We start from the raw sequence: 26,884 nt of genomic DNA, 5'->3' as shown, positions 1-26,884 counted from the left end.
TAAAAAAAAAAAAAAGCCCTGAGGCAGGAGGAAGTGCTGTGGGCTTATAGCTGCATTAGTATCAAAAGAACAGTTAGTAGGGCTCAAATAAGCCTGTCTTTTAGATAATTCTTGTAAAACTATCCCAAATCATGCAGGAAGTCATTCTGAAAAATCTCAAGAATGTGCTTATGTTTCTAACTGTGATTTATTTCTGTCCCAGCTTAGGAGTAATTTTAAGAGTTTACTATTAATGGACAAAAATAACCTTCCTCTGGGCCTGATGAGGAGAGAGCCAGTATGAATAATAAATCAAAGCCAGAGGCAGAAGACAGTAGGGGCAGGGATGAAGGGATGATCTAGCAGCAGCTTGGCACCAGGTGCGGCTAGAAAGTGCACCATACTCAGGCTGGGAAAACCGGCATCTGCTGCCGACAGCCGGGCCTGGGCCCTAGGCAGGAGCAAGCTGGAACTTCGACATGAATACGGTGGATTGTGGGGTGCCCACCTGCGGGGGAGTGAGTGTGCCAGGGCTCAGCCCGTGGACTTTGCCTTTCTCGGGCTCTGTGCTGCCTGTGTTCCTGTGCTCAATCATTCTTTCTGTGTCAAGGCCACCAATTAGACCACAGCTTCATAGGCCCTGGGGTTTGTTCCATCACTCGAATACACTTATCATGGTAAAAAAAAAAAAAAAAAGAAGAAGAAGGAAGGAAGGTAGGAAGAAAGGAAGAAAGATAAAACAAAGATACCTGAGACTTGAGCAGTTAGTAGGAGAGGTAGAGTGCTTTGGGGGCCTTATCTATCCTCTCCCATAATCTCCAACCATCTTTTAGTCTTTAATATCTTTCCTGATCAGGTGCTATAAAAATACAGCCTCAAGGCAAGTTCCTGGGGCATCTTCCAACCAGACAAGCACCCCTCAGCCCCTCATTTGTAGAAATTTTGAAGTTGTCATTGTATATTATGCTTTATAATATATTATGCTTTATAATGTATGAGTGCAGCCTCACTCTTGTTGCTTGGTCTGCTTTATCTCCTGCGAAATCTCCCCAAAACACCTATTGAACCCATACAGGTTCTCAAAAATTCTGGTTGAAGTGAAATGATTTCTTCTGCCCACAGGATGTCCGACCTGAAAGTGAGTTGTGGTCTACAACATATGAGGAGAGTGAAGGAAGACCAGTGAGGAGCTCATTTCCAAGACGGTAGCCACAGGAAGAACCCCAGATCTTTAGGTTGTGGCTCTAAAGACAGGCCATATCATTATAGGAACTTCTGTTCCCTTCAGCCTTACCAGAATGGGGTGGGGATGGTTGAGAAAGGCACTGCTGATCCAACATATAAACTGTCACAGTGCTTCCTGCTTCTTTGGTAATATAAGATGGCTAGAGATGGCTATAAGGCTCAGGTCATTGATATTTCATTTTCAGGGTCAGGATGCTGCTTAGGAGTCCCAGGCAAATCAGCTGATGTATCACACAGCAATGGAGGAAGATGTGTCCATTGGTCTCATTGAAAACAGAAGGCAGAATGAAAGATTTGAGGGTTGTAGGGACCTTTGCAAGCCTTTGAATCCAAGTGTCAGCCTTCATATCCTCTTATATAAGCTCAAGCAGAGAGCTGCTTTTCCTGTTCTTTAAGTGGGTTCCTTGAACTTATAATCTGTTTCTTTGAATTTGCACAGACTGTGGAAAACAGGCAGCTCGGCAACCCTATCTCTGCTCAGACAAGATGCAGACAGAATATGATCTACAAGACCGGGTTGGACAGGGTCCTGGAACTTGGGGGTCCTCTTTTCACTGCTTGCTCGGGTTCTCAAGTGGTAGCTATACTGTCTTGGAGAGACTGCTGGATTTAGGCTTGGAAGATCTGAGTTTGCATCTAACTCCACAACTGACTTGCAAGTCATTTGACCTCTCCAGTCCTTGGTTTTCTGGATAATAAATGGGGATAATACTGCCTCACGTGGCCCTGAAATAATGGACATGAATACACCTTGTGATTGATCTACCGATAGACCTACAGTGGGGGCCAGCTGGCCAGTGTGGAAGATCAGAGGGGCAAGCTTTGGCTTGTCACCCATCAAGAGGCAGAGGGGCAGTACTATGGGTAGGGTAGCAAAATAATCAGTCCCCTCTTCTCTTACTGGGGCTTCAAGAATCTCCAGGGAGAACTGACATCTATAAAAAAGTTGCTCTGGAGATCAGGATCACAGAATTCTTGTTGGTATACAAAGTTCAGGATGCCATCTTGGTTCCTCTTATACCAGTAGACAGTATAATTATTCATTTTTACCCCCTGTGATTTCATACTGCAAAATTTTGCTTCCTCTAAAAGAACAAACATCTCTTGTTATTTCAACAAGGCATCTGGCTTGATTCCTAAAACACAAAATCAAGGGAAAAGGAAGATAGGAGAAATTGAGGAACCATATCAGCATATCAAGAGACCAAGGTACCAGTGTTGGATTACAGAGCCACCTTCCCATTTCAATCTTTCCACAAAATCTACCAGGAGTAACTTAATCAGGGAGCCATTTATTTATTCACCCAATTATTGGGCAAACATCCATCGGCCTCTATGGTGTGCTTAGGGCTGGACTGGGTTTTGTGGGAGTGATGATGTTTATTAAGGCTCTCTGGAGCTCACCTGGTTCAGGAAGCTGCAAGCCTACTATTCCAAGTCTCCAAGGCCACTCTTGCAGCTGGGCAGCAGGAGAAGGAGGCAGATCCACTGTGTGGTTTCCCCTGAGGACTAAAGTCCTCAGCTTCCAGACCATCTCATGGCCTTTTCTTCATCATCTGGCCTTGAGTGGCTCAGCAACACTTCTCTGTGCTCTTGAGCTTGCCTGGGGACAAGGAAGAAATGAACCTGAATCAACAGACATTCTGCCCCCAGAGAACAGCTTTACAGGTGTACAGACCATCTAGGGATTTTCTCTTTCTGTTGCAAATGATAGCATCTCCATGCTAGAGTGAGGCCAAGCTTTTGGCAGTCGAAATATTTAGCTTTGGACAGTTCTGAATGCTTCTTTCTCCCCTATTTGTGGATATTCCTTTTATTTTTTGTGGAAATATATTTATTTTGGATCTTTTATTTATATACCAAGGGTGCTACTTCCCAGGAAGGGACATAGACTTTGCCACTGTGCCCATCTTCCATAGGATGAGAGCTTATAACTTGTAGCACAGAATTTAATAGAAAAGAGTATTATGTTGAGTCTAATTTTTAGTAGCAGTTAAGTGTCTACTGCTGTACTCTGCCCATATCAAGTGCCCTGTAAATGTTGATGCTGTACTAAAGATAACACAAAACAGACATAATGGGAAGATGAAGCAAGTGGAGTGGGCAAGGGAAATTAAAGAAATCAGAGTTAAAGCATGAAAAACAATTTAATGGAGTATTATAGAATTATCTACTGAAAGGACAAAGTAGAACAAACTAAAAATAAAGGAGGATATAACAGCTTGGGTAAGAGGAAGGTAGAGACAGAGAAAAGCTAGAGTAGAACAATTGCTTCCATGCAGTGGTTCTCAATCTTGGCTGCACATTGGGATCACTGAGGGCAGGTACTGAAGCCTAGGTGCCACCCCCAGAGAGTTTGATTTTGGATCTGGGCATCAGGATTTTGGAAAGCTCCCTCAGCAGTTCTGATGTGCATCCACAGTTGAAAACCATTGTGTAAGAGAATCATTTAGTCAAAGAATAAACCTTGTAGTGCAGTCAAGGCGTATTACAGTGTTGTCTTCAGGGGACAAGGCAAAAACCTGTGACCAAGAGGGTCTACCAGTCTTCTCCTTGCCCTTTCTCCAGGACCAGCAGAGACCCTCAATAGGTCTTTTCCCTGGAAGTTTCTTGCCATTGACCCCTTAGGAATTAGAGGTCATGAAGAGGTCAGCATCAGCCATCATCCTGTTCCCCTGAGTGCCTACAGCAATGCTGGGCATTTACTGGGTGCTTAGTGACTAGGGACTATGTTCTTTGTCCTTCCAGGTCCCATGTTGATTGAAATGGGTTAGGTCGGGATCCCTGGGTGGCGCAGCGGTTTAGCGCCTGCCTTTGGCCCAGGGCGCGATCCTGGAGACCCGGGATCAAATCCCACATCGGGCTCCCTGCATGGAGCCTGCTTCTCCCTCTGCTTATGTCTCTGCTTCTCTCTCTCTCTCTCTCTCTCTCCTCTCTGTGTGTGACTATCATGAATAAATAAATAAAAAAATCTAAAAAAAAAAAAAAAAAAAAAAAAAGAAATGGGTTAGGTCTATGATTCTTTTTCCTTCTCTTAAGCCTGCCTTGATCTTCAAGATCCAAATTCTACTCCACCCAAACTCTCATCTGAGAGGCAGAATTCAGCCAGGGGAGCCCACTTGCTGTGATTCCTTACATTGGACAACACATCACTGTATATATTATGTGAGAAAGAGAGATGGAACGCAGTCTGGAGCACACCAGACCTAGAGAATAAAGGGTTCTTGCTGTAGTCCAAATTTGTGTTCTTTTTTTCTTCCCGCCCTCCCTTCCTTTCTCATTTTTGTTCTGAAATTCCTCGGCTCACAGAAGACCATAGGTCACCAAAGGAGACCTGCCTTTAAGGATGAAAATACGTCCAATGTTCTGAAGTGGCCACCTGTTTTGGAGGGTGTGAATTATCTTCTGCTTTCCTGGAATTGCTGATTTCACAGTGAAGATTTACCACACAAAGAGCGCTGTGTGTAGAATGTAAAGTTATTGATGCTTCTGGAAATCCTCTCTGAATTCCCCTGCTTGCTGGAAGAACTGGGTGGGGGGCCGGGCTGGTGGTCCTCAGGTAGAACATGGAGAGGCCAGAATAGGGGCTTTCATGCTAATAGGAGACTAATCTTATACTTTTGTTGGTAGAAGTCTCTTTATTAAAAAAAAAAAGAAACAATGGTAATTTTGTCATTCCATTCAACAATTTCTCAAAGAGAGGAAAAAGCTGGAAAAACGGGTTGGGTACAGATAGATTATTAGTTTGAAAGGGGCTGAATTGAAGCCCCTCCTTCTTTTTAGTATTTCTCTGCACATAAGAAAAAACATTCCCCACTTTTCTCCTCTGAAATGGAGAAAAATATCTTGCTCAACATTCTTCGTTGGGAGTAGGGCTGGGGGACAGATCAGAGATAAGGAGAAGATAAATGTTTTTTTTTTCTTCCTTTGGTGATAGAAGCTTATAAAAAATCAAATGCAGATACTTCAGTGCTTATAAGGGGCTCATATTCTGTCGTTCTGGAACTATACATGTGGAATTTAACTATGTTATAGATTGTATGTCGGCCGACCCCCTAGAGCAGAGGGTGGTGACATAACTGGGCTCTCCCAGAACCTTAGGGAAATTCCCTGCTTCATCTCCCTCAGGAAAGTAAATAAAGATCCTTACCCTTCAAGGAAAGGGAGAGGAAGTAAGTGAGACCCTCCCTATCCTACCTCCAGTGGGAGAGAGATGACCCCATCCTCTAGATTGAATCTATGCTGCCAGAGAAGGGCAAATACCCTTCCAAATCCAAAGATGGAAAGACCTCAATTTCTTTTCCTTGGGAGAGAGGTGTGTTGGGCCCATCTGCCTGTATAGTTTGGCCCTCTGTGCCACTGGCTTCTACAGCCCTCAGTATCAACTGGCAACCTGCGTGCTTCTTCCGGTTGGACTTCCAGCCCAGACAGTTCCATAGGCGCCTCCGAGTTCTTGGGCTTTGAGAAACACACTTACTACTTTGCTTAGTTTTATCACAGGTTGTGACAAAAAAAAAATGAGCCTGAAAGAATGGATGAAACATGGCATCAGCTCTAAAGATATAGAGCTAACTGAGAGGACAATGGAAGAGAAACATGGCCCTATTCTTGGGTGCTCTGGGGAAGGCAGCTATGTAGCCAAGAAGTGGCCATGAGGTGGCTTTGGGGGTCAAAGAGATTTCCCAAACCAATTAAGTGGGAAAGTTAGTATTTGAGTGGGTGGATATTGGTACAGCAGCTTGGGTTGCCATAACCCAGTGCCCTCATCATGTCCTAGGATCCTCACCCATTCTGCACCGGCCGCTGTCCCATTGCCACGCCCTGAGCTTCTCTGACTTTCTGGTTGGTTATACAGGGTTTGTGCTGAGTCTTTGGTGGAAAGTAGGGATGGATAGAGGGGCAAAGATGGAGATAAATACAGTATTGTTGATCATACTCACCTGGTTTATCACAGTTAAGAATGGTTGTTTTTAAGGAAAGAACCCAGATGTCCGTTGACAGATGAATGGATAAAGAAGATGTGGTGTATGTATATATGCAATGGAATATTACTCAGCCATCATAAATTGAAATCTTGCCATTTTTGATGATGTGGATGGAGCTAGAGGATATTATGCTAAGTGAAATAAGTCAGTCAGAGAAAGACAATTATTATATGATCTCACTCCTATGTGGAATTTAAGAAACAAAAGAGGATCATAGGGGAAGAGAGGAAAAAATAAAACAAGAAAAAATCAAAGAGGGAGACAAACCATAAGAGGCTCTTAATCATAGAAAATAAACTGAGGGTTGCTGGAGGACAGGGAGGTGGGGAGGATGGGGTAACCGAGTGATATTGAGCACTGGGTATTATATAAGACTGATGAATCATTGACCTCTACCACTGAAACCACTAAAACATTATATGTTAATTAATTGAATTTAAATGAAATAAAAAAAAGAGTGGTTGTTTCATGATCACTGTGGCACTGTCGGGTTAGAGCCAATTCAGAATGCAGGTCCTATTACACACATGGTGGTGACAAGATAAAGCGCAGTGAACACGGAGCTGCGTGATGAATGCTTGGTATGAGTGAAAGAAAAGATTATTGAGTAGAAAAACAAGCTATCCAGTTGACAGGGCTTTAATTGCCAAGCAGTCTGAGAGTTTGCACATGGGCATGACTGAACAGCAACCGTGTGAACTCGGGAAGTTACCGAAGGAGGACACAGCGGGGCTGCTCTGCGTGTTGAACGACCTGCATCTATCAAATGGCTGTACCATTACGAGTGGAATCATGGTAGCTGACAAAGTGCACAGTGTCAATCTAAACTGACAGCAGCATCCAGACAATGGTGAGAAATCAGGGATGTAGGATAACAAAAGATGCATAGGGAATGGCACACGCCAAGAAGACAGACTCGAAGAGCCCAGGGAAAGAAGATTTTTGCCAGACTCAACTGATAATGATCTCTCGCTGTCAGAATACTTTATTTAAAAAAGTACCAGCTCAGGTTCCAGATTGGTGACCCAGAGGCTGACTTGAGGGTCACTGCTGCAGCATGTTAGAGAGGGAACTGCTGCCTCTACTCACAATCTGCTGTGCTTGCCTGACTCCCACTGCGGTTGGGGACCCAGCTGAAGAGCTCCTCCAACTCCCCTCAGAAATCCTAAAGCCACTCCACCCTTTGTTAGTAAATATGTGTTGTTTATCCAGGGAAGTGTGATGGGGAAGGGATACTCTCAGAAAAAGAAGACAGTTTAAAATGCTATGGCAAAATAATAATAATAATAATAATAATAATAATAATAATAATAATAATTGAAAAAATGCTATGGTTGTTGAAAAATGTTAATTTTTGTAGAAAAGGTGTAATCCAGACAATTTTCCTCTTATTTTGATAGACTAACTCCTAAGTTTCAAGCATGTGAAAGCCACAGACAAACTTTTCTTTAGGGCAGCCAAGATGAGAAATAGCAGCCTCTCTGCACCCACATGAAGGAGCTGTGCCATGGGAGCCATGTCTACATTATAATTAGGGCTTTCCTGTGTGGCCATCGGGGACCCCTGACTCGCTTGTGCAAATCATCTGAGTGCAAAAGGATTCTTAGCTTTTCTCTACACAGTGCTCAGTTTCCATTGGTCCTCTGTTTGAAAGCATGTAAAACCGAGCTGCTTTCGACTAGTGGAAGAGGCCTTGGGAGAGGCTTGGAAAAAACAGGATCAAATTCAGATGAAGCATCAGAGGTGCAGATACTACATGCTATCACTAGAGCTGCTGGTGAGACACCTTTCTGCAATGCAGGGAATCTTCCTCTTTTTTTTTTTTTTTTGAAAGGGAAGGGGCAGGGAGAGGGAGAGAGAATCTTAAGCAGGCTCCACACGGAGAGGACCCTGATGTGGGGCTCGATGTAACGACCCTGAGATAGAGACCTGAGTGGAAACTGAGCCAGACCCCTAACTGACTGAGCCACCAGGCGCCCTGGGGAGTCTGCCTCTTTGACCCCCTCTTTGGGCCTGACTGCTAAATTGAGGAGTCAGGATTATAGGGCTGAATCTCTGCTCTGTTTGGGTGGGAGAGTTTGGGGCAAGCCCTTGCTGTTCTCTTCTACTTTTCATTTTAGAGTAGGGAGTAGATTCAAGGGGGGGGGGGTTGTATTGTGAAGAGTTAGTCATCTGTGACTGTAAGATAGGAGCATTGCCAGATGGGGTGCAGGAATGCAAGCAATTTATAAAACCTTCAAGGCAGTTTCTGCCGACCACAAGGGATGATATTGGCTCGATTTAACATTTTTGAATTTAAGTATTCACCTCATGCCAATGTATGTAGCTGTGTTCTCTCATCTGAAGTTGTTCATTTGGAAATAGAGAAGGGTGAGGCATTATTGCTTGAAATAAAATATTCCCTTTCATTACATCTGTGTCTCAGTGATCCCTAAAGCAGAAATTCAGTTCAAACATTAAATTCAATAATCAGATATTAAACACTTACTACCTGATACATTGTGGAAACTGAACATGAAACAGACCAAAGATTCCTGTCCCTGAGTAGTTTATAAATTAGGAGGAGCATAAAGTATCCAAACAATCTTGGAAGAAGAGAGAACACATGAAATGACTCAAGAGAGGTAAGTGCTAAGGGAGTTCAACTGGGGGAGGTTATAACCTCCGAGGGGAGTTCTGCATCGGAGATATAAATTTGGGAGTGCATACATGGAATTTAATGCTGTTAGTGTGAATGAGAGAATATCACCATGGTGGGTGGTGGGTTGGGGGAGAGATTCAGAAGGCAAGAGACCCTGGGTGCTCTATGTTTAGAAGCTAGCCAGAGGAAGAAAAAGCCAGCAAAGGAGACTGGGAAGAAGTCAGTGATGCAGAGGAAAATCAGGAAAGTGTGGCATCTCAGAAGCTAAGTGCAGAAAGCATTGGAAGAAGGAATGAGTGGCCACCTGTGTCATACCCTGTGAGAGGTTGTGTGATCATTGGCTAGCTATTCCTGTGTGTGTTCTATGTTTGTCTCTTCTTACATCCATGACAGTAGGGTCCAGATTTATTTTGTTCACACTGGGTACTCAGTGTCTGGCATGATACTTGGCACAGGATAGAACTCAAAGTATATTTGTGGCATAAAGGAAGGAAGACATACAAGCCAGGCTGCAGTGTTTATACTTAATTCAGTAGGCAAAGAGTAGTATCCGGATTAGCATTTTCAAATTTCTAACAGAGTTTGATCTTAGCAAAAAAACCTGCAAGCCTTCTTTTGGAGGCCTGCACAGATGTCTTGGCCTCATGCATGCCACCTCTCAACATCATTTAGATGTCCTTCAATTTGGATGCATAAATGAAGAAACAAGAATCCATCTAGGTGGTTCTCCCATAATCCTTGAGGGCAGTGTTAGTGACTAGGATCTCATAAGATAATGATTATGCTTTTACGGAAACAATTCTGTGATCCCAGTCTTGGGTTAAATAGGCATCTTTATAGCAAGTGTTGTCAGAACATTTAATCTGATAATAAAGAATTGTGAAAAGTAAGAAAGGGCTATTGACATGGAGCATTTTCCCAATTTATCTGACCATGGAACTCTTTTTAATTGCTTAACAACTGTTAACATCTCAAGGGACAGTAATATTCTGGAGAAAAATTTGGCAAATATTGGCCCAGGGCTTTATAACAATTCTAAGAGGAAAAAAATTCATATATATATATTTTTAGATGACAGGCAGAGAAGCTCCCTATATTGGATGCAAATTATTTGGGTGGAGTCAAAAGGAATGGTAGGTTGTTATTGTTCTGAAGCAATCTATTCCCCCTACTATGTGAGAGGATTATCACTTCCTGTCTGGTGTGACGTGTCTTGCAGTAGCTTCTGTAGGAAGGGCATGAATCCCACTTGATATTGAGCTTGGCCATGGAGGGTTTTGGGTAATGAATGTGAGTGGACATGATGTGTGCCATGACTGAGCAGAAGCTTGAAGGAGCATCTGAGTTTCTGCCAGCAGCTCTCATGTTCTTTTTCCTCTTGCCATGAGAACACTATGTTCCAAATAGTGAATTATCTTTCAGCCTGGATTCTGGAATGGGGAGACACAGGTTGCAGAGCTTAGCTAACACCTCACAGCCACGGACCTATGGTAAAAGCAGGTGCAAAAAGTAAATTGTTTAAGCTACTGAGATATTGGTACTGTTTGTTACCACAGCAGAGTTGACTAATACAAAGAGGAAAATACGTAAGGTTGTTATGAACGTGACGGCTGTTTCTTTCCAGAGCTTCCAGAAGACAAACAACTCTGGAGAAGCAGAAAAGAGGCCCATTTATAGCTAAAGTTTTTATATTTTACAGGAGAAAAGTTGTACTCTTGTTTTGCCTAAAAACAACTCCACAAATTGAAACAACTCAATCAACCTAGATAAGATTTGTAGATTTAGTGCAGGCTGTGATGGGCTTGCATATTGGAGAAGAAATCTCAGCATTTCAAACCAAATGAAATCAAAGAACACACAGAAGTGGACATTCATGGCCAGTCCTGCTGGTATTATTTGCCTTCCTGTAGAGCACATTGCTTTCTTAATAGACTCTCCAGATTTCCTCACAGTTGTCATCAGTGGGATGAGGAGGCAGCCAGTTGCCCAGCAGCAACAAGTTCTGGGAAATCCCGGGTTTGGGAGGGTTCTTGGAAAAGAACAAAAAGTTAAAGGGAGTGTTTCCAAGGAAACAATGTTCCTCTTTCCCTCTCCCTTCCCCTTTTGCTTCATTCTTATCTTCTCAACCCATACCACCACCCTTTAGCTGATCTGTTTTGTGTGTGTACAATAGCGTTTTTGGAAATCTTTAGGTTTTCCTAGGCGGGAATTCACTACATCTGTGGTTAAGGAGCCCCTGTGACCTTAGATTCCTCATGAAAAGGCTGGCTGTACCTAGTCCAGGTTCAGTGTTTTTCCATCAGTTTGTTTATTTACTTACATATATTGAGAGCATCATTGATGAAGGGCTGTATGTGTGTGATGTGTGCGTAACTGTCAAGAATGCTCATCTTCCTTCCTGGGTCATCTTAAAAAATTTCCAAGTGTACATTACCTCAGGGAAGCAAGTGTTTTCTCCGTGTTGATCTCCTTCCTGTTATCTCCTCTGAGGAGGCTTCCCCCGCTTCAGGCCATCACTTCTTCTCTACATTCTGGTAGGTGTTTGCTCTTTCCTCTGTTGATAAGTCTTTATTTGCATGTCTGTTTCTTCCACTGGAAAGAGCACCTTGAGGACAGGAATTGAGCTTTGGTGGTATTTGTAACTCAGCATGTGGCACAGCACCAGGAATATTGTACATGCTCAGTACATATTTGAGGGATGAGGAATGCATCCCCATAATTATAGACTTGCATATTTTAATAATATGGCTACTGAAAATATCCACACAAAATCCAAAGCACCAAAAGGGCTCATCAGAAGCCCAGCCAGGACTCAAAAGGAGAAAATAATAATCATAACAGCTCCTCTGATTTCCGCATAGCTGGCCAGCTTTTCTGGGTGGGTTTTGCTTACCTGTTCCAAATCCTTATGTGGTAACTGGCTCAGAAATGTGCAGGACCCTTTGACCTCTCAGTTGTCCTGTGTGTCCCCAAATGGGCTCCTTAGGATGTCGGACCAATAGAGAATGGGTGGAAATCCTTGGTCTCTGAGAATGCTTGCCTCTAGTTCAGGGTGACTCTGGGGTCTTCAAGACCACTGAAAAGTGACAATATGGTAAAGGCTTGGGACCTTACACCAAATTCTGGGAAATCCTAAGATCCCAGAGTCATTCATTTATTCATACAAATATGAACGGCACCTTAGTGGCTTAGTTGATAAAGCAACTGCTTTCAGCTCAGGTCACGATCCCAGGGTCCTGGGATGGAGCCCCATGTCAGGCTCCCAACTCATCGTGGAAGTCTGCCTCTCTCTCTCCATCTGCCTCTTCCTCCACTCATGCTCTCTCTCACTCTCTTTCTCTCTCTCTCTCAAATAGATAAATAAAATCTTAAAAAAAATATTCATGCAATTTGTCAGGTTCAATGATAAGCAACAGCAGATATAGTCCAGGATCTCTTAGAGTTTACAAACTAGAAAAATACACATTAATCAAATTATGAAATAATATTACAAACTGATATATGAAAGTATACTTTATTTTATTTTTCTTTCTTTTTTAAAGATTTTATTTATTTGAGAGAGAGAGAGAGAGCACGCGAGCACAATCAGGGGAGGGGCAGAGGGAGAGGAAGAAGCCAACTCCCTGCTGAGCAGGGAGCCTGATGCGGGGCTCAGTCCCAGGACCCCGAGAACTTGACCTGAGCTGAAGGCAGAAGCTTAACTGACTGAGCCACGCAGGTGTCCCAATTTTTCTTCCTTTTTTTTATTCCCCACCCTCTCCTCAGAGACATATTTTAAAAACCCCAAACAAACATCTGAACTTGCTGGGAGATCTCAAGACATCTCTGAGGAATTGATGTGTATACTTTGATTCAAAAGGTGAGTAGGGGGATGCCAGGATGGCTCAGCGGTTGAACATCTGCCTTTGGCTCAAGGTGTGATCGACCCTGGGATCGAGTCTTACATCAGGCTCCCTGTGGGGAGCCTGCTTCTCCCTCTACCTATGTCTCTGCCTCTCTCTGTGTGTCTCTCATAAATAAATAAATAAATAAATAAATAAATAAATAAATAAATCTTTAAACAAACAAACAAAAAAAACCCAAAAGGTGAGTAGGAGTTAAACAGGCGAAAAAGAAGTATTCTACGAGGTAGGGGTAATATAATATGCAAAGGTCCTGGGGTGGGAGGGCACCTGTGTATTTCAGGAGTAGGTGTGAAGCGGTCAGAGTGTGCAGGGTTGTGGAGGCCACTTTGGGGATTTTGTTTGGCTTTCTGCCTGTGAGCAATGGGAAATCACTGAAGGGTTTTTAAGTTGGGGTGTAACATAATCATATTTGTATGTTGAAAAAAATCACTCTGGCTGCTGTGGGGATGACATATTGGAAGGTCCCAGAGACCAGTTAGCTCATTCAAAAGACTAATGGAATATTTCAAAGGAGAAAATGGAAGTTTGGATTAAAGTGTTGGTGGTAGAGGATGGATGGGACTTTGAGACATCTAAGTGGACCATTGAACAGTTATTGGACACATATGTATTCATGCATTCACTCATATTTATTGACTCCACATCACATGAGAGTCACAGCATTGAGAACTCTGTGGAACAGAAAAATGTACTGCGCTTGGAGTCTCCTATTGAGGACCTTAAAACTTAGGAGACAGTCATGAGGAATAGTTGAGAGTATTGGGTATAGAGAAATGAGGTGTTGGAAAGTTGGATATGATACCCATCTTTCAATATTTGAAAATATTAAGGTAGGGCTTAGGCTGTGCTGTTTCAGAATGCACAACAAATGCCAACATAGAAGGTTATAAAGGAAGCATCTCCGTGATTTATTTATTTTATAATTGGAAGTTTGTATTAATGTCCTTTATCTATTTCTCCTATTGTCAGCTCATCCCCCACTTCTATGATGGGGAGCACACTTACATTAGTGAGCACTAAGTAATGTATGAAAGTGTCAAATCAATATGTTGTATGCCAGAAACTAACATAACATTGTATGCTAATTATACTTAAAAAAAAGTTATAGGGAAGCAGACCTCAATGTAAGAGGTGATTTTTTAAAATAAGAACTGTCACTGAAAATACTTTGAGTTTGGATGATCATTTATTCAATTATTATTTAATGAACAAATAAATTGAATGGAGGGGAATTCCTGCTTGGCCTTTAAGATCCCTTCTGGCTTTTCAAATTCAATGGCTCTAATTTTCTGTTTAAAGCCTTCATCATTCAGAATGAAGGTCACAACTTGGATTTCCTTGAGTCCATTTCCTTACTTGAAGCCTAGTACATTCCCTGGGCACTTTCAGGGTGCTGTAAAGAGTAACTTCTTCAAGGTTGTGACCTCTCAGAAAATACAATGTATGGTAGGAATCACATTCCCTTCCTTGGCTGGCTGTGGCCTCCCATGATTCCGAGGAGGACATGTCCCCTGATTCCCTTTTTTTTTCTCTTGCCAGTCGCTCCATACCATGGTTCTATGGTGCTGGATGGTCTGTTCATAAGTGCAGCCAGTGGGTGGCCCTATTTCTAGATGCCGGCTACCACTTTCTTGCTGCCTTTGAGGAATCATATCTTCCATATCTAGCGACAGGACATGCGTAAGGACTCTTTTACTTGGGAGCCTGGTGGAAGTGCCAGGCCTATTACCATGCCCTGTCAGTTGAACTCAAAGACCTTTTCCAGCCTGGGCAGATACTCTCTGGGATTTCTCTTCACTGCTCTGAATTTTTTTTATGATGGATAAGAAAGCAGGATAATGGGGATAACAATAATATGACTTAAGTCAACTCTCAGTTGGCTTTACCAAGTACAGTGGGGAAGAATAGGAACAACACAAAAATATCAGCTGAACTTTCTGTTGTTCATTTGGCTTTGGAATTTCTGCAGAAACACTTGGTCCGTGTTTATGTTATGCTAGGGCCCTTGGTGGCCCTATCTCCACCTCAGCCTGGAGCTCCAGGTAATAAATGAAAGATTTTCTCAATTACCTGCTGGTAAGCTCAGGGCATTTCTTTAGGTCTCTAATTTTAATTTATGTCCAGTTTCCCTATTTCATTGTTTTGTGCTCAGACTTTCTCAGGTCATTGTTGGGCAGTCTGCTTGTTTTCTCCCAAGATGTCCCTCTTCCTTGGGTCCAGGCTGCTTTTCATGGTCACCCCATGCCCATCTCAGGTTCTGAGATTCCCCACCCCAATGTGAATCAGAACTTCATGTTCTCATCTGTCCTGAAGGGGGAATGGACAATTAGAGATACATGCTCTCACTCTTATCCCTTTTCATCCCAATCAGACTTTATTAGACCCTAATGATTCATACTCTTTTTTTCTGGCTTGATCTTGAGTTGAAGGTATGTGGCACAAGGTTCTGGGTTACAGTGGATAATATATGATGGTCACATGGTGTGGTAAAAAGTACATTGACTCTATAAATATTAATTCATTTCCTAATCTGCTTGTGGGTGAATGAGAAATGATCATACCTGGAATTTATGTAATGCCTTCTTCCAAGGAGCATACAAGGACACGATAGCACCTCAATGACTCAATGAGAAAATTTATTATATTGGTAACACAAATCATCGGTAACCTGATTTGGGGATGACTGACTGCTTGTCCTGAGTCCCACACCTGGCTGCACAGCAGCATCCCTTTAGGAGCTTTTTACAAATATGGATTTTTTTGGGTGGCATTTGGGAAAAACCCAAATTTTTATTAGAAGATTATATTTTTATTATTATTTATTTATTATTTAAGATTTATTATTATTTATTAGAAGATTTATACTTCTCCACTTCAATGAAATTTTTCAATAGTGATGGCTTCCCTAGACTTGTGCCTCTCAAACTTTAATATGCATATAACTCACCAAGGAATTCTTATTAAAATGCGGATTCTGATTCACTAGATCAAGGGTGGTGCATGAGATTCTGCATTCTGACAAAATTCCAAGTGATGCTGATGCTATCTAGAGACCACACTTGAAACAGCAAGATCTTAGACTGGAAAAGGGAAGAGGAAAGAGTAGGGGAGAGAGGTTAGATTACGTGGGAAACCAGAGCTCCATGCCCACACCAGTTCAATCAGCATCTCTGGGGATGTGTTCCAGACATTGGTATTTTTAAAGAATTTCCGCAGGTGTTTAAAATATGCAATTGGAATTGAGAGCTATTGTTCAAGAGATACCTTGACCACATCTAATGTCCATTTCTCTGTAGCGAGGGCAGGAGAAGCTGGCTACATCTTCCTTGTATTAAACTAAGAGTTTTGCTGCTTACAGCAGAATTTCTCAAAGTATGTCCTTGAACCCACTTGCATCAGAATCACCTGGGCAGAAAGGGAATAAAGGGGAAAGGAGAAAAAATAAGTGGGAAATATCAGAAAGGGAGACAGAACACGGAAGACTCCTAACTCTGGGAAACGAACTAGGGGTGGTGGAAGGGGAGGAGGGTGGGGGGTGGGGGTGAATGGGTGACGGGCACTGAGGGGGGCACTTGATGGGATGAGCACTGGGTGTTATTCTGTATGTTGGCAAATTGAACACCAATAAAAAATAAATTTATTATTTAAACGAAAACAAAACAAAAGAATCACCTGGGCACTTATTATAAATGCGTGTTCCCAGGCTTACCCTCAGATAGCCTGAATAAGAATCTTTGTAGCTGGGACTCCAAAGTATAATTAGAAACAATCTCTCCAGGTGCTTCCTATGTACCACGACATTTGAGAAATACTGACTTATAAAATCCAATCAAATCTCTTTACTTTAGCCTTATAGGTCAGGGATCTCTAAACAAGTTGGTCTCAACCAGATTTTTTGAGCCCTTTCCTTTCCTCCTCTACTGTGTTAATCTCCTGTGGTAGGGAGCTTCTTTTTTTTTTATTTTTTTATTTGTTATTGGTGTTCAATTTACTAACATACAGAATAACCCCCAGTGCCCGTCATCTATTTGCTGTCTACAAGAGACTCATTCTAGACAGAAGGACACCTAGAGCCTGAAAATAAAAGGTTGGAGAACCATTTACCATTCGAATGGTCCTCAAAAGAAAGCAGGAGTAGCCATCCTTATATCAGATAAACTAAAATTTACCCCAAAGACTGTAGTGAGAGATAAAGAGGGACACTATCTCATACTTAAAGGATCTATCCAACAAGAGGACTTAACAATCCTCAATATATATGCCCTGAATGTGGGAGCTGCCAAGTATATAAATCAATTATTAACCAAAGTGAAGAAATACTTAGATAATAATACACTTATACTTGGTGACTTCAATCTAGCTCTTTCTATACTCGATAGGTCTTCTAAGCACAACATCTCCAAAGAAACGAGAGCTTTAAATGATACACTGGACCAGATGGATTTCACAGATATCTACAGAACTTTACATCCAAACTCATCTGAATACACATTCTTCTCAAGCGCACATGGAACTTTCTCCAGAATAGACCACATATTGGGTCACAAATCGGGTCTGAACCGATACCAAAAGATTGGGATTGTCCCCTGCATATTCTCAGACCATAATGCCTTGAAATTAGAACTAAATCACAACAAGAAGTTTGGAAGGACCTCAAACACGTGGAGGTTAAGGACCATCCTGCTAAAAGATGAAAGGGTCAACCAGGAAATTAAGGAAGAATTAAAAAGATTCATGGAAACTAATGAGAATGAAGATACAACCATTCAAAATCTTTGGGATGCAGCAAAAGCAGTCCTAAGGGGGAAATACATCGCAATACAAGCATCCATTCAAAAACTGGAAAGAACTCAAATACAAAAGCTAACCTTACACATAAAGGAGCTAGAGAAAAAACAGCAAATAGATCCTACACCCAAGAGAAGAAGGGAGTTAATAAAGATTCGAGCAGAACTCAACAAATCGAGACCAGAAGAACTGTGGAACAGATCAACAGAACCAGGAGTTGGTTCTTTGAAAGAATTAATCAGATAGATAAACCATTAGCCAGCCTTATTAAAAAGAAGAGAGAGAAGACTCAAATTAATAAAATCATGGTAGGCAGCTTCTAAGATGGCCCCCAGTGATCTCTCCTCCCTGGTATTCACACTCTCGTGTAATCTCTCCCTCCCCTTGAGTGTGAGTGGTATTTACAGACTCACTTCTATTGAATAGAAAATGGCAGCAGCAATGAAATGTCACTTCCAATATTAGGTTACAAAAAGACTGTGCCTTCCATCTTGGATGCCTTGTTTCTAAGTCCTTGCTCTAGGGAAGCAAGCTGCTATGTTCTGAGGACCCCTATGGAGATGCTCATGTGAGGATCACCAACATTCACTTGAGTGAGCTTGGAAGTGGATCTTTTTTAGCCAGTGTTTGAGATGACTCTCCACTATACCTGATGGGAGACCCCGATCCAAAGGACCTAGTGAAGCCACACCTGCATTCTTGACTTATAGAAACTAGGAGATAAGGAATGTTTGCACCTCTTAATTTTATGGCATTTTGTTACAGAACAAATAACTAGTGTCCACTTTGAAATATTCCTCATTTTCCTTCCCACATACCCAAGTCCCACCTGTTTCAAGCCTTAGGTGTTTTAAGACACTTTTCTCACAGTGATTATCTTTTTATGAGCTCCAAGAGCACTGCATATAAAATCGGTAGCACTCATTGTTAGATGTGCTTTCTTGTATTTTTTTGTAAGCTTAATTGTAATTCTACCATTATCTTTAAAATAAATTGTAGGCAAATTGACGAGAATAGAACTTAGGCTAGAACTTGACTTATAGCCATTTCTGTTCCCATGACCTATCCCAATATCACAAATACAATAATTGCCCTATAAACAAGTGTGTGATGTAGATGATAGTGCATTGGAAGGAATATTGAATATCGAAGGTATCAGGAGAGCAGTTGTTTTCACGAATCAATGTCTACTTTGCATCCTAATGCCTGAGTTGTAACTTAATGTGGAGAGAGGATTCCAGACCAGACACTTGAGCAGAAAAACAAAGAGGTGGTTACTAGAGCTAACAGGGTGAAACACTCCCTTGATGATTATTAAATGTTTGTAAGGCCTCCTCCCTGTCAGCCTGCTCAGTGGGCTCCTCCTGGCCTTGGCTCCCTGTAGGCTCAGAGACTTTGGGCTCACCCATTTCAACTTGGGACTTGGAATCTTTTTTTTTTTTTTTTTTTATTCAATTGATTCATGACCAATTCAGAAATCCCACATTGCCAGGCAGCCCAGGTGGCTCAGTGGTTTGGTGCCACCTTCGGCCCAGGGCGTGATCCTGGAGACCCGGGATTGAGTCCCACGTCGGACTCCCTGCATGGAGCCTGCTTCTCCCTCTGCCTGTGTCTCTGCCTCTCTCTCTCTCTCTCTCTCTCTCTCTCTCTGTGTGTGTGTGTCTCTCATGAATAAATAAATAAAATCTTAAAAAAAAAAAAAGAAGAAATCCCGCATTGCCATAAGCATTAGTCTCCAAGATCTTTCTCAGCAACCGACATGAAACAGACAGTGTTACCCCTCTCTGCCCATCCCCATGGCTCCCCCGGACTCCTCTGTAGCTAAGGGATGATATAAAGCATCCTATACCTGAAATAGTTAGGGAGCATTTCAGAAAATGACTCTATTCATCCTTCTTCACAGTGTAAGAGTTAAAGCTATCTCTAATAGCTTTGGAAATTTTGATTAGGGTGGTAATAGAAAACCATCCTTGCTTTATCTAGTTTATGCACACGAATGCTTTCACAATAAAGACCCTGGAATGAGCTACAGCACTCACGATAGAAATTCTGTTCATCTGAGCCTGCCTCCACAATAAGAAAACCTTGTCAGCATTGAAGGTTGTTCTATTCAACCTTTTCTCTAAAGTCCCTGAGAGGCAGGTGCAGGGCTCTCTTGGTTTCTTCGCATAAACTCTAATGAACTTTCCTGCCCTCTTTGATCGATAAATAGGCACCCTCTCCAACCACAGAGATAAGGCCCTTGCTCCAACTTAGCTCTACCTCTCTTATCAGATGTTGCTGTGAGGTGATCAGGTGGTCTCAGCGCGGGTATGGCACACATTTTAACCACAGATGGTCTCTCATTGGCTCTGCCAGCTCAGCTAGACCCAGAGGTTCTGAGGCGACCAGAAGCAGGCCTGGAGTACTGTGGATATCTGCTGCGCAGTAATAGGTACCGGCGTTTGCTGTTGTTGCTTTTTCAATGTCGAGTATACATTGACTCTTTGAAGCATCGGTATTTCCTTTGAAATTACTCCTTAAATTGTCATTGGTATTGTTGCTCTGTCTGTATATTAAAGTCAGGGAGTTATCTTCATTCTTCCTATACCAGCTTACCTGATAGTTCTTCAAGTCCCCTCCTGTTACGTTGCAGCGGAAGGTGGCAGGCTCTCCAACTAGAACAGTCAGGGTTTTGGTTTCTGGTTCCAAAATGATATCCAGTGAGACCCCTGAAAGGGCAAGCCCAGGGAGAGAGGCTGTGGGGAACAACCTCTACCCCAAGGGGATGGATGTCAGGGCCGAGCTTGGCAATGCCCTCCCCTCAGAACCCTCCCTGGAACCCCACCCCCACCCCAAATCATCCCTGCAGCACATTTCCCTAAGGATAAAAGGCCCAGCGACTCATCCTTACCTGCACAGAAGAGGGTGAGGTAGAAGAGGGGACAGGTCCACAGCATGGCTTCGTGGAGGTGGCTGTGCGGTGTGTGGGTGCTCCCTGGCTGCCCCTGATCAGCCACTGTCTGCCCATGAGAAGTTCTGTCTGTTATCGAGGTGGTTGGGTGTTAGTCACTTCCTCAGAGAGATGTGTAACAGGCCTGCCAGCTCACAGGTTGGGCTGTTTCTCCAGCAAACTCAGGCTAATTATCTATGGCAGGTCAGATTCGACTGGGGAGAAGAGGAGGTGAACAAGACGTGGCTCCTGTCTTCAAAAAACTCAGGTTTTTTTGGTGGGTGGTGGGGAGGCAGACATAGAACAATCACAAAGGAGAGTGAAGTGCTATGAAAGAGTTAGACACAAAGTGCTCTAGGAGCGCGGAGGCAAGAATGGTCTCTGCCAGGGCCAGGAAGAAGACTCTCCCTGAAGGAGCCTTGGTGACAGGGCTGTGCCAGCGGCCTCCGGAGGGCATTCCCCGGGGACCAAGCGGTGCAATTAGGCTCGAGGGCTTGCAGCAGCAGAGCAGCCTGCAGGGCCGGGTTATTCTGCCTCCTTTATTCCTGCATGCGCCCCTTTTGCTTCAGCCTTCACCACCCCTGCTTCAGTCTGAGCATTCCTCACCTACTGAAAGCTATTGCCAGACTGTTCCAAGAGGTCTCCCAGTTTCCAGACTCCACCTGCTTTCAGCCATTCTCCAAGCAGCCATCATACCGATTTTTTTCCAGAGCAGAGGGGAACAGGGCACACCTCTGCTGAAACTCCTTTAGTAGCGTCCCCTGGCCTTTAGGGGAATAGGAAAGTCTTATGTCATGGCCCTAATGATCTCCTGATCTGTTTTCTTCTCCAGTTTCACTTTGACCACTGGCACTCAGTACTTCAGCTGCACAAAAATATTTGCTGGTTCAAAGATGTAGTATAGTCTGTCTAGTCCCAGTTTTTGCACTAGCTGCTCCTTCTTCCTGGAAAAACCAGACCTTTGTTCTCTCTTCCCCACCCCAACTTAAGGGAAGTGTTCCCTGGGTTCCCTGAACTTTCTGGGTCATGGCACTTATCATTTTTATTATAATTATCTGATAATTTGTTTGTTTTCTGCGTTGGACTTGAAGATTCTTTAGGACAGTGGCTGTATCTTATTTATGCTCACATTCTCAGTCCCCAGTACAGGACTTGTCAATATTAGGAGGTTGGCAGACATGTGCTAGTCTATGTAAGCAGGATTTCTGTCTGAAGTTTCCTGACTCTTAAGGAGCATTCTGGGTTGTTCATCTAGTGAACCATGGGATTAGTAAAGGATTTGCCATTAACCCAAGTCCAAACCTGGGGAAGCAGGTCCTCTACTCATTGACGTAGGTGTAGAGAGAGGTGGGCCCTCTATAGGAGGGATAGTTCCCACCTGGCTAGACCCTGCTTGTCATTGTGTGGCCAACATTCTGATGTCACCCATGGGTGGCTAGGTGGTATCACTACCCACGTCGTCTATATGTGAAAGGAGTGCTGGTTTTGCAGGGCTAATTGCTCTGATTTTTAAATCTTCCTTTGCAACTTACTGGTAGCTGGGCAAGGTACAACCCCAAGTTTTGATGTCCTTTTCTGCAAATAGGGTAATTGTAGTTACCTTGCAAGGATGTTGTGAGGTTCAAATGAGAGAACACGTGTGAAGAGCTTATCCCTATACCTGGTACATGCTGGTAAGCCCACCACAGATGTTGATTGTTTGCCACATCTCTTCTGCTTTACCATGGTTGGGTCAGTGGCCTTAGTCATGGATCCCTACTTGAGCTGTAGTCACCAAGGGAGACACAGGGCTTGGAATTTCAAGTGTGGCACAGGACATTCTGCTGAGGGAAGGAGGGGTTAGCTGAGTGATGTTAGGCTATGTTAGGACTTTGGGCAGGTAGATGAGGAGCTGAATGGAGCTGTGTCAGAGATGAGTGGGCAATGCCACTCATTTCTGTGCCCTTAAGCAAACGGGTCTCAGCATCTAAAGACAGAGGCCCATAGAGCTAGAGCCCTAATTGGAGTGCTTTTTGTTTGTTTTTGTCCATCTGGGTTGAAGAAAGAATAGGAATACTTGAAGAGGCAACAAGACTCCCGGGTCAGATCAAATCAAGCCACACTGGCTCCTACACACCCAAGCCCAGTGCCGTTCTCTCTGATGGTCTCTGCCACTCTGGGTTCTTAGTATCAAACATCTAATCCATAGGAACACCGGAATATTAGTGGGAGAGAGTGCCAGAACTGATGTTCTCTCTAATTGGAAGTTTCAGGAGCTACTTTGCCTTTGATTTTAGAAGACATCTACCCTTTCCCCCACTCCCTTTGAATTCTTTGGAGAAAAAAGATAAATTCAGTGAAGGAAAGCTCTTGGTTTGTGTTATTTCCTCCTCATTACCCTCAAACTTCTCACAGAAAGCTTTAGTGACAACTGAGTCAGACTCTGATGTGGGCTCATGATGACTCGCTGTATGGCATGGTAGCTATCCTCTATCTGCCCTGCTTCCAGTTGCCGTCTTTGCTCTTTGGTTCCTCTGCCCTGACACCAGCTGGTTGGCCAACCAACTGGAGAACAGGGCTGGTGGTGAAAGAAGAGAGAAAAATGCCATTCCTATTTCCCTGGGCCAGGACCTCAGCTGCCCGGTGCCCCAGGATGGCCTTCTGTAAGTGATTCTTCTCGGTCTGGCTGGTTTGGGCTCAGAGTGTTCAGACAGCTGGGATTACTCTGTTTCTCTGATGTGTTTTCAACTGAAATGTCTGAGCCCCACTGGTTGTTTTAAAGAAAACATAAGATATTTTGGGAAATTAGTGAGGAATTTCAGTGGGTGTCAAGGAAAATCACAGTGTCGTTTATCTCAAAAAAGATTTTGGCTGCCACTGTTCCATTTGCGACTCATTCACCCAGCTGTGTGGTGCCAAATGAAGCAGCTGCCGAGCAGAGCCACATAAGAGGCCAGCTGGGACTTCTCTGAGTTGTAATTCCACTTCTGTTACTGACTTGGGACCTTGAGATGTAAATAAATAAACTTTTCCATATTCATTCTCAGCTCAGTTCCTTGGAAATGTTTTCCTGGTTCCCGTCTCCCAGCTCATTCCTGAAATCTCAAGGTCCTATTTCCAATGTGCACTTTCGTCCTGGAATACTCCTGTGATCACTACAACCAAGTCCTTCTCTTGCTCCTGCGTGTATCTCATCCAATCGCTCTGTGAAGCTGTAAGCCCTACTACAGTGTGAACTCCAGAATGGTAGAAAGGTTGTATCACCTGCCTTGGTAACCTTGGCTCTTGGCATAGTGTCTGGCACGTAGTAGACAACTCAATACATATTTTTGAATAAAAAATGAACCATGCCGATTTTATTATACTCTGAAGCTTATCCATACTTGATGAACACTTGTGAACCTTCTTGCTCACCTCTTCTTCTATGACTGTCCTTCAAGGACCACATGGGGAGACTGGATGGCTTCCAGTTAGCTGGTGAGGTGGTTGGGATAGATCACCACCTAGAAACCTGACCTTGGGAAGTAGTCTCCAGCCCATACATAGTTCTCTAATGACTTTGTTTTTCTTCCAAACTTTCTTTCATCTTTGAAAGTAGTAGTGGGGGGGCGGGGGGGGAAAGAAAGTAGTAGTGGGCTTTTTATTTTTTAAGATTAAAAAAAATTATTCATGAGAGACACACAGAGAGAAACAGAGATGTAAGCAGAGGGAGAAGCAGGCTCCCTGAAGGGAGCCTGATGTGGGACTCCATCCCAGGGCCCCAGGATCACCACCTGAGCCCGTGGCTGATGCTCAAACACTGAGCCACCCAGGTGCCCCCTGTACCAGGGTTTCTTTTTGGTGTTGTTAAAGATTTTATTTATTTATTCATGAAAGAGAGAGAGAGAGAGAGAGACAGAGAGAGAAGCAGGCTCCTTGCGTGGGTCTCCAGGATCATGCCCTGGGCCGAAGGCAGCACTAAACCGCTGAGCCACCCAGGGATCCCATGGAGAGATTGTAAAGGAGGAGAGATTGTAAAGGAGGAGAGATTATTTCTGTCAGGAAGACTCTTCACATGGCAGAATCAGAGACCTGTCAGAGAACACAGCAGGGTTACTAGAATTGTAAGTGTCCTTTAGAAAACCCAGATTCTCTAGTTTAACATTCAGGATTCTGGAGATGTGTCATCAATAATCCCGAAGTGCCCTGGAGAAGAGTGAGCCAGGGAGGAAAGTGACTTGCTCACTCACCAGACAGTCTCTGGCTTTGTGTCCATCCCGGCAGGGTGAAGACTTTGAAATCTTGTCCCCAAAGCCAAACTGTGCAAAGGGTTTTCCTCCAGTTCTTCATCCCAAGAAAACCCTCCAGTTTTGTGTGATTCTGTGCCCTTAAAGGCTGCTCTTGGGGAAGCACCAGTGCTGATGAGCCCATATGTTGGCTGAAAATGAGAAAGCCAGCAGGACAGGAGGGGATTAGAGTTTCCACTGATGAATAAATGCAGGATCTAAAGCAGCAGGAGATGTGCATCTTCAGGAGTGAAAATAGGAAAGATGGTCCTATTTACTCCCAGTTCTCAGCTCAGCAGGTCACATCAAGGAGTTTCCCTGGGTGGTTCCTTGAATAAGCAGAGACTGATATGGATGGGTCTTTGTAGAGCCTACACTTTTGGGAATCTTGAGACTATCTTCATTTGATAGTTTTTTAGGACATCATAAGGTCAGGTGTGCTTTGACTTAACTTGTCAAGTTCTCGGAAGTGGGAAATTTTTCAGGTCATGGAGTATGCTTGTGATGTTGAAGGGGCTAATTTCTTATTTATAATTATGCCCATAAACACTTTTAATTTTACTTTGTGCTCTACATTTATAAATTATTCTACTATCCATTTAATAAGTGGGGGCTACTTTTGTATTTTAATATTTCATAAAGTCTATGTTTGCTTGTTTTATGAGGATCAAGCAGAAATAACCTTCCTCTGGTTTTATTTTTTTCTATGTAAGAGGCTTTTAACAATTTATCAGCATCTAGTGAAAAAGGTCCTGAAGATCCTTTTAATTGTATTTCTCTCAATTTTCATTGATATTTCATTCCCACTAGATGGGATACTAATATATAAAAGAATGTTTAATTGCCCAAGAGATTGACTTAATTTTTTATCAACTAGTACCTCAAGTCCTAACCTAGCCCAGCGGTAGGGATGTGGCTATGTTGTAGGAATTGTCATTATGATATCACTGCCAACAACGAGCTGGTGCTTACCGAGTACTTCCTATGTGCCAAGCATAGCTCTAAGTGTAACGGTTCACTTAATTCTTGCAACTATTCTCTATGGTAAGTATGATTATTATCATTACTTTAATTTAAAAATCTTTTTTATTAAGTAATCTCTGTGCCCAACATGGAGCTCGAACTCACGACCTCAAGATCAAGAGTTGTATGCTCCACCAACTGAGCCAGCCAAGTGCACCTATTACCATTATTTCATAGATGAGGAAAGCAAGGCATAAAGTAACTTGTCCAAGATCCTATAGCTAATAAGTCAGTAAATGGAAGATCTGGGATTCAAAATGTAAGAAGTCTGGATTTCAAGTCTGAATTTGAGCTCAGTTGTTGGTACTATACCTATACCTACAGTCTATCTATCTATCATCTATCTATCTATCTATCTATCTATCTATCTATCTATCTATCTATCTATCTTTCTAATTTCCTAGGCACATATATATGTATAGTTAATATATTTTTTCAGTTTTTTAGAAATTGTGACAGGTTTTCAAGGGTCTGTGATTAAGATGTTGATTGATGGCTTTGAATTTGTATGTGAGTCCAATTTATTTGTCTCTCTGGGTATTGGGGACTATGCTTTTATTTGTCAGGTCAAAGATTCAAGTAATTACACAGTATTTAATTTTCATTGCTCAGGGTTTAGCAAGATTAAAGTGAGGAAGCACCGTTTGCTGAGTACATATTATTATTTGAAAAGTACTTGTTTTATATTTTTGTATCCCCATGGCACTTAGTATATCCACTTGTAAACCATAAGGACCCCTTAGTTTTGAATGAATGAATTGAGGAATGAATGGGGGAAGTTCAAGATGATACTGAATATTTTCTGTCTTGTTGAATGACTATCTGAATTTTTGGGATTGAAGTTGCTTGAAGCTTACAGTTTTTGTTCAGTGTGATAGTATGTATCATGGCGCCTGACAGCATAGTAGTAAATGGCTTTGTCTCTTGGCTGCACATACTTAATGGTTAAGGTACTGGAGGATGACTTTCTGTTCACAGACAACTGGTAATGCTCTGATTCCATGATGCCTTGAGATGTATGGTTGATATAGGTGAGCCTTCGGTCCTCTCTTTGCAGTTACCAGTACACAAATTCATAATTCCCGTCAAGAATATTATATTGGCATTGGAACTGCACATCTGTCTCAATCATGGCAGCTAGG

The 26,884-nt window shown here is 42.8% G+C and overlaps 2 long non-coding RNA genes across 2 annotated transcripts in view; one reads left to right on the top strand and one right to left on the bottom strand.

The window, feature by feature from the left end:
- The window catches only part of LOC144320270 (uncharacterized), a 70,569-nt gene that overhangs the window by 17,562 nt on the left and 26,123 nt on the right, over positions 1–26,884 (top strand). The gene's annotated exons all lie outside the window — the stretch shown is intronic.
- On the bottom strand, positions 9,606–20,617 carry LOC144320271 (uncharacterized). The gene is made up of 5 exons (XR_013385819.1): positions 20,437–20,617; positions 19,806–20,254; positions 11,744–11,926; positions 11,285–11,455; positions 9,606–10,879 (listed from the first exon to the last, which is right to left on the bottom strand). It is a non-coding gene; the product is annotated as an uncharacterized LOC144320271 (long non-coding RNA).

This window comes from Canis aureus, chromosome 9, assembly GCF_053574225.1.
Source record: "Canis aureus isolate CA01 chromosome 9, VMU_Caureus_v.1.0, whole genome shotgun sequence".
Classification (NCBI taxonomy): domain Eukaryota; kingdom Metazoa; phylum Chordata; class Mammalia; order Carnivora; family Canidae; genus Canis; species Canis aureus.
This window is presented reverse-complemented; position numbering and strand designations above follow the sequence as displayed.